Source organism: Elephas maximus, chromosome 25 (assembly GCF_024166365.1).
Source record: "Elephas maximus indicus isolate mEleMax1 chromosome 25, mEleMax1 primary haplotype, whole genome shotgun sequence".
Lineage (NCBI taxonomy): Eukaryota > Metazoa > Chordata > Mammalia > Proboscidea > Elephantidae > Elephas > Elephas maximus.
This window is the reverse complement of record NC_064843.1, coordinates 64,757,057-64,769,987: the sequence shown is the minus strand read 5'-3', so window position 1 is coordinate 64,769,987 and position 12,931 is coordinate 64,757,057.

Sequence of the window (12,931 nt, the reverse complement as noted above, 5' to 3'; positions counted from 1 at the left end):
TTTTTACAAATTCCCTTAATTTCTGTTTACCTTGAAATATCCTAATTTCCCCATTACATTTGAGACAGAGTTTTGCAGGATATATTATTCTTGGTTGGGATTTTTTTTTTTCCTTCAAGGTTTTGTATATGTAATCTCATTGCCCTCTTGCCTGCATAGTTTCTGCCAAGTAATCAGAGTTTAGTCTTATTCTTTTCCCTTTGTAAGTGAGTTATGATTTTCCTTGATCTGCTTTCAGGATTCTTTCTTTGTCTTTGATTTTGACAAGGGTGATTGTGATATGCATTGATGACTTTCTTTTGGGTCTATCCTATATAGGGTTCATTGAGCTTTGTGGATGGCCAGGGTCATGAACTGAATTGTGTCCCCCAAAATTTCTGCCAGCTTGACTAGGTCATGATTCCCTTGTGTGGTTGTGTGATTGTCTACCATTTTACCTTCTGATGTGATTTACCTATGTTGTAAATCCTATCACTATGATGTAATAAGATGGATTAGCAGCAATTTTACTGATGTGGTCTACAAGTTTGGGTAGCGTCTTAAGCCAATCTCCTTTGAGATATAAAAGAGAGACGTGGGGACCTCATACCACCAAGAAAGCAGTGCTGGGAGCAGAACACTTCCTTTGGACCTTAGATTCCTGTACTGAGATGATCCAAGACCAAGGGAGGACTGATGCATCACAAGGACCTTGCTTCAGAGCCAACAGAAAGAGAAAGCTTTCCTCTGGAGCTGGAACCCTGAATTTGGACTTTTAGCCTACTGGCCTGTGAGGGAATAAACTTCTCTTTGTTAAAGCCATCCACTTGTGGTATTTCTGTTATAGCAGCACTAGATGACCAAGACAGTCAGATTTTCATCTTGCATTATATTTGGGAAATTTTCTGCCAGCAAATCTTCAACAATCTTCTCTGTGTTTTCCATTTTCTCCCTCTGTTCTGGAACTCCAACCACAGACAGTTTTTTGCTCTTGATTGTGTCCCATATAATTCTTAGGTTTTCTTCATTTTTTCTTTATTATTTTCTCTGATTTTTCCTCATACAAAGTGATGTCCATGGATTTGTCTTCAGTCTCGCTGATTCTGTCTTCCATTGTTTCAAATTTACTCCTAAGACTTTCTATTGAGTTGTTCATTTCTGAAATTTTGTTGTTTATCTTTCAAATTTCTAGTTGCTGTTTCGTATGATTTCACATTGTTTATTTATTTTGATGTTTTGTTCTTGCATTATTTTCCAGAATTCTATTTCTTTATGTTTTCCTAGAGTTTGGCTGTTTTTATTGGTTTTGTCTGTGTTTTCTATGATTTTGTTTATTTTTTCTTTGTTTTTTTCTGTGTTTTTCTGGATCTCTTTCCTAATCTCTTGGAGAGTCCTATGTATTAGTCTTTTGAATTCCATATCAGATAGTTCCAATGCCTTTTCTTCTACCTGAATGTTATCTGATTCTTTATTTTGGCAGCTTGCTGGAGCCATCCTGTCCTGCCTTTTTATATGTTTTGATACTTCCCGCTGTCTTCGAGACATTAAGGTATTATTTTCTTTATTTATTCTTATATTTTTATGTTTGTTTGTTTTTTCCTGCTTTTTTGCTTTTTTTATATGCCAGTTTGGGTAGACTGGGTATGCTTTGCTGCCTGCTCATCTGTGGGCATGATAGCTCTCACCACCTTATCCAGGTTTGCAAGGCAATAGTAGGCAGAGCGAATCTGCTTTCCTGCTCACTGGTTTGGTGTGGTAACCGAGGGTGGACTGGGTACATGCTGTCTGCCTCTTGGTATTAATCCAGCGGTGTGGGAGAAGTCACAGCCCTTTGCCAGATGGGCTGGGGTGTCAGACAAGGAGTGGTATGGGCTTGCTTTCCACCACTCAGCAGCTGGTTAAAAGGCAGGAGTGGAGGAGCAGTGCTGGTCCAGTTTGGCAGTGTGCCTGAGTGCCTGGGGGTACTCTAGCCTCAGTGGTGTAGTGGGGACTGGTATGAAACTGGAGGTGGTGGTGTATGGGGTAGGTGGGAGAGAGAAAGAAAGAAAAAAATGGTGATGCAGTGAAGTCTGGCAAGTGAGAGTGGTGTGGACCTTGGGGCCCTTGGGAAGGGAGGAGAGATGGCTTATGGGGCTGGGTGAGAGGGAGAAAGAAAATAAAGAAAAGAATGAGAAAAAAGGAAAAGGAATAATGGCATAGTTAAAGCCAGTGGGTGGCAGCAGGCAGACTTGGTGTGGTGGTGGGCCAATGGTTCTCTAGTTGTGGCAGTGTGGCATGAGGCAGTAGGAAAGAGGGGAGGTGGTATACAGGGCTATGTGCGAGGGAGAAAGAATAGGAAGAAAAAGAAAAAAATGGCAACACACTTGTGACTGGTGAGTGGGGGTGAGGTGGACCTGGGGGCTATTGGAAAGGGGAGGTGGTATATGGGGCTAGGTGGGATAGAGAATTAAAAGACAGTAAGAGAAAAACAAAGGCAGCTAGGTGGGGGCCTGTGGGTGGGGGGCCAGGCAGACCTGGGGGCCATTAGGAAGGGAGGGGAGGTGGTGTATTGGATTAATTAGGAGGGAAAAAGAAAAGAAAGATAAAAAAAGAAAAAAGTGGAGGTGCGATGGGAGCTGTTGTAGGGAGTAGGGTGGACTGGTGGCTCTGTTGCCGCAGCAGCACAGTGGGGCTCAGTAGGAAGGGTAGTGGGGTGACATATGAGGCTAGGTGGGAGGGAAAAAAAAAAGGAAGAAAAAATGGTGGTACAATGGGGGCTAGCAAGTGGTGGCAAATGGACCTGGAGGCTGGTGGGGAGGGGAGGTGACATATGAGGCTAGGTGAGAGGGAGAAAGAAAAAAAGAAAAATGGCATGGCCAGAGCCAGCAGGAAAGGGGTGGTGGCATACGGGGTTGGGTGGGAGGGAGAAAGGAAAGGAAGAAAGTAAGAAAAAAAATCATACAGTGGGAAGGGTTGGGGTGGGTCCAGGGGGAAGGCTCATATCATGGACCCTGGTGGCAGAGCTGTCAGGGTTGGGGATTCTTGCTGCTGTTCATCAGAAGGGCGAGGGATGGGAAAACATATTTCTCTGGTTATCAGAAGCTCAGTCTCCTCTTGGGAGCTACCTGAAGTTGCCTTCATGTACTCCATTTGGGCTCATTGCTGGCTGGGTTTCAAGATGACGATGCTTTGCTGTGTTACTTGGCAGGGAACCTACACTCTGTATCTCTCCTTGTTCTCTGTTTTCCATCAGTTTCTTCTTCCATTTGATGTTTGATCTAGTTCTTTATCCCTTCATTTGATGCTCAGGTTTCCAGGATTGGTGTTCGCATCTGTTTACTTAGTTTTTCAGGTCTTTGCTGCAGAGGGATGGTATAGTGCATCTGTCTAGGGTGCTCTGTCTCCCAGATGATTTTTTAACGGAGCATGGTACTATGGATGATATTGTTTGTTTTATGAGTCAGTCTGTTATTTAGCTAAAAGATGATCTCATGGGATAGTTTTTGTTCAAGGTTTAAAGAGTATCTCAGGATGATAATCTCAGGAAGCCCTCCAGTCTCATTTGGTCTAGCAAATCTGGACTTTTTAAGAATTTGAGTTCTGTTCCACATTTTGCTCCAATTCTGTCAAGACCCATCTATTTTGTACCTGATCAGAATGGTCAGTAGTGGTAGCCAGGAACCATCTAGGTCCCAGGGCAGATGAGATTTGTATAGACTATTAGTCCTGTGTACTAATTTCTTCTCTGAGTTGTTGGTTTCCTTCTTTCTCTTTTACTCTGGGTGTGTGCAGACCAATTGTTGTATCTTAGATGGCCACTTGCAAGCTTTTAAGACCCCAGATGCTACTCACCAACCTAGGATGTAGAACACAGACTTCACATACTATATTATGCCAACTGACTGAGTTGCCCCATGAGGCTATGGTCCTAAGCCGTCAGACCCCATAAACCAATCCCACAAGGTGTTTGGTTAAGACTAAGAAGTTTCCATGTTTGTTCCCCTATGTGCTTTATTGTATATATGAATATATATGGATGCATATTCTTAAACACACACATACATATATTTCTGCATATAAATATAACTGTATATACCCACATATACATACCTATACACTTGTATGCATACTTACATACACATGTAACCATGCTCTTATTTTTTGTTTTTATTTTGTGCTTTAGGTGAAAGTTTACAGCTTAACTTAATTTCTCATTCAAATATTTATACACATATTGATTCGTGACATTGGTTCCAGTCCCCACAATGTGACAGCACCCTCCCCTTCCCATCCTTGGTTCCCTGTGTCCATTCATCCTGTCCCTGTCCCTTCCTACCTTCTGATCTGCTTTTGAATAGGAGCTGCCCATTTGGTCTTATATATTTAATTGAACTAAGAAGCACGTTCCTCAGGGTATTATTTTTGGTTTTATAGTACTGTCTAATCTTTCTCTGAAGAGTGGGTTTCAGGAATGGTTTCAGTTCTGGGTTAACATAATGTCTGGGGGCCATAGTTCTGGCCATAGTTAAGTCCGGTCTTTTTACATGAATTTGAATTCTGTTCTACATATTTCTCCTTCTCTGTCTGGGGCTCTCTGTTGTGTTCCCTGTCAGAGCAGTCACTGGGGGTAGCTGGTCACCATCTAGTTCTTCAGGCCTCAGGCTGGTAAAGACTGTGGGTCATTTGGTCCTTTAGTCCTTTCACTAGTATTTTCCTTGTAGCTTTGGTTTCTTCATTCTCCTTTGCTCTGATTGAGACAGAACCAATAGATGTATCTTAGATGGCTGCTCACAAGCTTTTAAGACCACAGACGCTACTCACCAACACACTCCTATTTTTTAATTGTTGTTGCACAGTTGTATATGTCATAGCATTTACCCAAAACTTCCTTTTTTCTTGCATACTTCTTAGTGATATCTTTTACCTTGGCCATACTGTGCACACTTTAGCCACATCTGATGTTCTATTTCCCAGCACCAGAAATAACAATTGTCTGCTATCTAGAGTGATCTCCCTCCCCCTGCATCTATCCCTAGTAACCACCAATGATAGTTGATTTCAATATGCGTATCTATTCTTGTCTTTGTATAATAGTGAGATCATATAGTATTTGCCCTTTTGTGATTGACTTGTTTCACTTAGCATAATGTCCTCCAGATTTATCCACATTGTAATGTATTTTAAGAACTCATCATTATTCTTCATGGTTCCATAGAATTCCCTTGCATGTATATACTGCCTTTTGTTTATCCATTTATCCGTTAACAGGCGTTTGGGCTGTTCCATCCTTTTGCTATTGTGAATAGTGCTGCAATGAACATAGGTGTGCATATGTCTGATTGTGTCTTTAGTATCAGATCTCCAGGGTATATACCTAAAAGAAGGATTTCTGAATCATAAGGTAGTTCTGTTTCTAGTTTTTTGAAGAAGCATCATGCCGTTTCCCACAGTGGTTGTACCATTTTACAATCCCACCAGCAGTGGATAAGAGTTCCATTCTCCCCACATCCTCACCAGCATTTATTGTGTTCTGTTTTTTTTTTTTTTTTGATCAGTGTCATTTCAGCACGGGTGAGACAGTCTCTCATTGTAGTTCTGATTTGCATCTCTCCCTGCGAGACAGAATCAACAATGGCAATAGGTAATGACCAATGATCGTGAGTATCTTTTCATATGTTTGTTGGCTGCTTGAATGATCTCTTTGATGAAGTGTCTGTTCATGCCCCTTGCCCTTTTTTTTTAATTGAGTTATCTTTTTTTTTTTTTTTCTGTTGAGTCAATCTTTTAAAGTTTCTTGAGGTTTGTTTTGTGACCTAAAATATGTTTTATCCTGGAGAATAATCCATGTATACTGGATAATAATATGTATTGTGCTGTAGTTGTGTGAAGTGTTCTACATGTGTCTGTTAAGTCTAGTTGGTTATAGTGTTCTTCACATCCTCTGTTTCTGTATTGATCTTATTTGTAGACAGTTTGTCCGTTACTGAAAGTGGTGTATTGAAGTCTCCAACTGTTATTACAGAACTGTTCATTACTGCTTCAATTTGCTCTGTATTTACTTCATATATTTTGGGGCTCATATGCTGTTAGGTGCATATTTATCTACAATTATTAAATCTCATTACTTAAATGACTCTTTTATCGTTATGTAACGTCCTTTTCCTTTTATAGCAGATTTTGTCTTAATGTCTATTTTGTCTGCTATCAATATAGCCATCCAGCTAAGTTTTCTCTACTATTTGCACGAAAATTTTTTTTCACTCTTTCACTTTCAACCCATTTGTGTCTTTGTGCCAGAGATGTGTTTCTTATAGCTAGCATATAGATGGATCATGTTTCCTTTTCAATTCTGCTGCTCCCTACCTTTTAATTAACCAATTTACATTTAAAATAATTAACAATAAGGAAGAACTTCTGACATTTTGGTATTTGGTTTTTGTGTCTTACACCTTCTTTTTACCAATTTACTCCAACATTTCCATCATTTAGTTGAGTTTTTGTATTAAACTATTTTTATTCTCTTCTCCTTTCCTTTTGTGTATATTTTAAAGATATTCTCTTTGTGATTACCATGAGGATTATATTTAATATTTTTAAGTTTATAACAACATAGTTTAAATTGACACCAACTTAATCTCAGTGATATATAAAAACTCTATTCTTATACCTCTCCCTTCCCCCCCCTTATGTAGCTGTTATCATAAATTACATCTTTATATGTTATGTGTCCAATAGCACAAATTACAACTGCAAAGTGAAACCTGTGAGAACTGGAGCTCCATGAGGACTGCGTTGTCTTTCTGGGGTTTGCAAGTTTTCTGCCTTTGACAGGTTGTTGTTGTCACTTTTCTATTGCTCATTTTAGTGGAAAATATATGAGTTTTTCTTATTTGATAGGCTTCTTCCTTACATAGATTCTGGCTTTCACGGATTTTATTACATTTTATATATTTGTCTTTTGGAATCATGTAGGACATAACTACTAAAATTACAACCCAAAACTACCATAAAAGTGGCCCTTATATTTACCCATGAGATCACCTCTATTGGAGATCTTTCTTCTCCACATATGTCTTCAAGTTATTGTTTAGTGTCCTTTTAGTTCTATCTGAAGAACTCCCATTAACATTTTTTGTAGTGCTGCTCTAGTTGCCACAAACTCTCTCAGCATTTTTTTATTTGATAATATCTTAATTTTTCCCTCAAGAAAAGCCTTGAAAGACTTTTAAAACATTTTTATATATGTCATTTTACTGCCTTTTGGCTTTCAAGTTTCCTGAGTAGAAACCAACACTAATCTTATTGAGGTTACTTGCATGTGACATTTCCCTTCTCTCCTTTTTGTTTTGTTTTGTTTTTGTTCTTGCTGTTTCCAGGTTTCTATCTTTAGTTTTGGTTTTTGAGAGTTTGATTATGTCTTGGGTGGATATCTTTGGGTTTATCTTATTTGGAGTTTTTGGAGCTTCTTTTGTGTAGATTCATGTTCTTCATCAAATTTGGTAAATTTTTTGCTATTATTTCTTCATATATTTTTTCTGTCACTTTCTCTTTTTCTCCTGGGATTCCTATAATGTGTATGTTAGTTTACTTAGTGCTGTCCCACAATTCCATTAGGCTTTGCTCAGCTTTTTTGACCCTTTTTTCTTTTGCTTTCCAAACTCAGTAATTTTGATTGTCTTGTCCTCTAATTTGGAGCCATGGTGGTGCAGTGGTCAAGAGCTACAGCAAGCTAGTGCTGCTAACCAAAAGGTCTGTAGTTGAAATCCACCAGCTACTCCTTGGAAACCCTATTTCTACTCTGTCTTATAGGGTCACCATGAGTCAGAATTGACTTGACAGCAATGGGTTTGGTTTGGTTTGGATCCCCTAATTTGCTGATTCTCTCTTCTGCCAACTCAAATCTGCAACTGCATTTCTCCAGAGAATTCTTCACTTCAGTAAGAATAGGAAGGTGAAGAGAGATGGGAGGCATAATCCATGACCCAGGGGCACAAGATGGCACCACAAATGCAGAAATCCCAGGCAATTCACTAGCAACAGCCACAATAATAATTGTTAACATTTATTAAACATTTACTACATTCCAGGCATTTTACTGAATGCTTTATATTTTAGTTATTTCATTTAAATGTCACAAATATTCTGAGGAATCAACCTTTCTATTTTACACGAGAGAAAACCAAAACCTAGAAAGCCTAAGTGGCTTGCCTAAGGTTGCATGGACAAGTTCAACTTTAAACCATCTCATGAACTAAATGCCAAGCTTAAGGAAGGACCTGAGAGAGACGGATGAGGAGTTAGGGCAGGCACTGGGGTGTCGGGGTGTCAGTGAAAGGTGGTAAGCTGAGAAATAATGAGTTCTACTGTGCATCTAACTATGCATTCCAGGTGATTTAGTGTGAAAAATGGGTTAGAGGGGTAAGAGTGGAGCCATGGAAATCAGGCAGAAACTTTTTCAAGTTATCCTGAGAGCATCTTAAGGTTTTTGGTCTTGGGTGCTCCCCCAGACATCATCTACAAGAACTGTCATCACAGATGTCTCTGCTGAAAGCAACAGAACTGTAAACCCAAGTGTAATGAAAGACCTTCCCCTGTTGATCCATCCCCCTGCGCCCCACCACACACTGCCAGACCCCTCCATTCCACACCTTTCTGCCACTTCCTGTTTCTTTGCTTTTGCTGTTGGGGAATCCCACTTGAGTCCTTTCCATTGACGATTACCTAGGCTGAGAATCAATGTTGCCACAAGCTGTGGGCATGTCTGGAAATTTCTCTTACACTTGAATATATAAGCAAATATAATATTTGCCCAAAAAGGGCTATTGGATCAAAGTACCACAGGCTCCACCAGACTGAGTTCAGCAAAACTGGATGATGCCCAGCTACCAGAACCTACTGCTTTGACAGGGATCACAGCAGAGAGTCTCAGACAGAGCTGGAGAAAAATGTAGAACAAAATTCTAACTCACAAAAAACAAACAAAAAACCCAGACTTACTGGCCTGACAGACTGGAGAAACCCCAAGAGTATGCCCTTAGGACACCCTTTTAGCTCAGTACTGAAGTCACTCCCGAGGTTCACCCTTTAGCCAAAGATCAGACAGACCCATAAAACAAAATGAGACTAAATGGGCATACCAGCCCAGGGGCAAGGATGAGAAGGCAAGAAGGGACAGGAAAGCTAGTAATGATGTACCCAAGGTTGAGAAGGGAGAGTGTTGACATTTCATGGGGTTGGCAACCAATGTCATGAAACAATATGTGTATTAATTGTTTAATGAGACATTAATTTGCTCTGTGAACCTCCATCTAAAGCAAAAAAAAAAAAAAAAAAAAATTGCCCCGATACTTATTTTATTATTTATTTTTGTTCTTCCCCATCAACACAGTTTTTCTTATGATTTCTCTTAAGAAAACTGCAAGTTTAGGGGAAAGCATTTGTGATGTCTGGCAACTGATTCTCAAAGTTAGCTCCAAATCACAAATGAATAAGAAATGCGACAGGCCTTGGGTCTTTGTAGTTACTGCTGTCCACAAGAATGTTCTCTAGGCTCCAAAGGGTCATGTGCACCCCCAGCCTGTTGAGGCACAACCCTACCTCTACCCACCTCACCCTTTCATGCTTCCTTGTCCCCCAAAGCACTCATGATTCTCTGATATTGACATTCTGTATTTGTTTATTGTGTGTCTTCTCTCACTAGGATGGAAGCTCCCTGAAGGGAAGGGCTTTCTCTGTTTTGCTCACTGTTTCAGACAGTGTCTGGCATAGAGTAGGCACTCAATACATTTTTGTTGACTAATTGAATGAATGAAACTTTTGTATGTTTTTAGTCTATTTTTGCCACTGGTCACAACAGGGAAGTGCTGCTGGAATCTGTGAAAGAAGGTACCACTGCAGCTGATGCTAACACTGAAACCTTGCAGGCTCACACACAGCTGTCCGTCCTCTTCACACACCCCCAACAGCTTGCAGGTTATTATTGTTCCAGGAGCCTTTTTCAGCTTCAGGCGTGCCCTTGCTGATCATGGGAATCTTACTTGACCTGAATGAAAACACACCACTTATTAAATGCTTTCCAGGGGCCAGAAGATTTACATTCATTGCACCATTTAATCCTTCTGGTAAATCAAAAGCCAGGGTTTAGTCTTCTTCCTCAACAGGTAAGAAAGCAGAGACCCTGAAAAGGCGAGTGTCCTTGTCCAAGGCCTAGTGGCTTAAGTGGACACGAATCAATTCTAACTTATGTCAACTTGATACCAAAGGCCGTGCTAATTCCCCTTATATCCTGGGCCCACGAACACTTGATGCTTTAGTCCTACAAATGAGGACTAAAGGACAAGGTCAAGTATCATCCAGGGAGCACTGGGATCGTGGTGCAGGGGCATTTTGCTGCATAACAAGCCCTCAGGATCCCATCTGAGGGTGAGGGGACAAGAATGTGGGTGGTAGATGGGCTCTTCTATGTTTCCAAACTGTCTGGATGAATAATGAGTTTCAAGCAAAATACATTATTGCTATTTGACAGGTTTTGACTTACCAAAGTGGCATTTCTAATGGATCAAGATAATAATTTCAACAAAACTTCCAAGAGATCTTTCACAAGCTGTTGATGTTATAGGAACTTAATGAGCAAAGTGTAATGGGGGCATCAGGAACAAGTGTTTAAATTGTTGGAGAGTTGGGGGTGGTTTTGAAGAATGAGTAGGAGTTTTCTAGGAAAAGAAAAAAAAGGAATGACATTTCAGGCAGAGGAATACCTATGCGCCATCTCTTAGTCCTGGGTTCACTACTTGTGCTGATGTCATTACATAGCCTTATTGAACCTGGGTGGAAAGTAAGACTGCACTTTGTCCATCTTGCTTTCTGATGTGTCTGTACAGTCAAGAGCAGTATCTGGCAAAGGGTAGTCACTCAGTAAATACATGGATGTTGAACAAATGGCATCCCCCATTTGTAGTGACTGACTGGAAGATGAGCCATTTTTTATTTTTCTCGGTTCTCGCAGTGCCAACCTGTTGCCACACTGTTTTCTTTTGTTTCTGCCACCACTACCCTAGGTAAGATTCTTATGACCAGAAATAGAGGAACAGCCCTATAAATAACCTCCCCACTTCAAGTCTGTGCTCACTCCTTTTACCCTGCCTACCACTGTAAACTTGATTATTTCTGAAGAACAGTTAGAATGCTTTCTTCTCCTGGTCACTAACCATCTGTGACTCTCCAGTACCTAATGTGCTGAGTACAAATGCTTCGTCTTGGCTTTCAAGATATATCACAATATTACCACTCTACTTTTTCAACTTCATAACTCACATCTTATCTCTCTAAGATTATGCTCCAGCAAAACAAATGTATTTCCTGTTCCCAGAACACACTCCCTATTTCCTCATCTCTAAACCCTTTCTTCATGTGATTCCCTGGACATGGAAGAGCTGTCCCTTCTACATATGCCTGTTGAGATCCTACCCATCACCCAAGACCAACCTTGAGGATCACAACCTCTATGAGTCTTTGGTGATCAAACCCTCTTGACATTTTGCATCTTTCTTATGATACCGTGTTCGCCTTGGAATTTTATTGTCCTCTTCCACATTTCTAGTACAAAGCCTTGGCTTGAGTGGGGATTCTAAGGTAATTGTGGGATTGAGATAAGAACCAGTTATATGCTAAGCCCTCTGTTAGCTGCAGGTGAGGCCCTAAGGGTGACCTTCTGAGGATGTCATGAGGCAAAGCATGAAGAATTATTTTGTAAATCCAGATGTAGAATGTACATTTCAGGTAGTCTGATGATGATGATGATGATGGTAATCACAGTGCAGGATATTGCCATTTCCCCCTCAACATCTACCCTCCACCTTTCTCATTCTGCTCTGTCTCCTGGGAGGTTGGCCCCAGTGGAGTATATCAGTCAGGCTCCCTTGTCCTTTGGTTTTCTGTTGGGTTTGGCCAATGGGAAATATTAATGGAAAATTAGAGAGTTAGAAGAGAGACTTTGGGTATTGGTTCCCTCAGATCTCTCCTTGCTGGGCCTCAGTTTGACAGTGGCTGCATTGTAAAGGCCACAGCTCCTGTCAGCTACTCCTTCTCCTGTAGTTAGAGCTTCTTCCAGATTGTGGTAACTACTCTCCACCTTGCCTCTTTAGGCTGAGGTTGGTAATAGCCCCATTTTGCCAGGCCCAGGGTGTGTCATTAATAAGTTCCATTAACCATATCCTAACTACTTTTAAAAAGTCTCCATAATCTTTCCTTTTTGCTACATTTATTACTAAGACCCTGACAGATATAATGGCTGATGAGGATTGTGGTGGTGATAGTGGCTGTGGTGATTTTTCTCCCAGCTGGGAGTCTGAGAATCTTAATGAACAACTCTATACTAGAGAATTGTGGCAGAGACTAGCAAGATACTCACTGTATTAGTTAACTATTGCTGTGTAACAAATTACCCCCAAATTTTGTGGTTTGAAATCACAATAATTTATTATTCCTTATTTTTTTTTTTCCAAGTTAATAATTTAAATAGGGCACAGCAGGATGACTTGTTTCTGCTCCATCACGTCTGTGGCCTCATCTGGAAGGCTTGGAGGCTGGAGGATCATTCACTTACATTTCTGGCAGTTGATCCTGGCTATTGGCTTGGGGACGAGGTGGGGGCTGTAGGCTGAAATGTGTGCATGTGATCTCTTCACGTGGCCTGGGCTTCCTCACATCATGGTGGCTGGGCTCCAAGGGTGAGCATTTCAAGAAAGAGAGAGAGAGCATAATTCAAGCTGAAATCATATTGCCTTTTGTAACCTAGCCTTGGACATCGTGTAGCGTCATTTTTGCCATATTTTACTGGTCAAGGTTCAAGCAGAGGGAATATAGACCTCACCTTTTGATGAAGGGGTTTGACATCACATTGTATGATGTGGACTAAAGTGACATAAGCCACTTCTGGGCCTATACATAAAACTCTGTGCACTCTTTCTTCCCA